Source organism: Penaeus monodon, chromosome 21 (assembly GCF_015228065.2).
Source record: "Penaeus monodon isolate SGIC_2016 chromosome 21, NSTDA_Pmon_1, whole genome shotgun sequence".
Lineage (NCBI taxonomy): Eukaryota > Metazoa > Arthropoda > Malacostraca > Decapoda > Penaeidae > Penaeus > Penaeus monodon.
In genome coordinates, this window is record NC_051406.1 from 3,612,532 (window position 1) to 3,612,865 (window position 334).

Below are 334 nucleotides of genomic sequence, written 5' to 3' on the forward strand. Positions count from 1 at the left end.
AAAGGCATCCAAATGCTTGTTGGGTTAGTGTACTAAAGTGAAAAACTAACCTACACAGAATCAAGCTGCTATATAAAAATTGTACTGCATACCAAATGTCTGTAGAAATGACAGTACATTTTTATCTACAAACAAAAGCTCTACATAAAAAAAAACATGTACATACTATGCTACAATGAAATGAAAATAACTGACGAAATAAATACCAACACAATAAAAGCCGATCTCGTAAAAGGGGTCACCATAAAAAACGAACCTCAGAGTCCAAACCCACCTAACAATTTCAGGAGGTTATCCCTCAAGAGCACATGTTCGGAGTCTTTTAGAAATGACA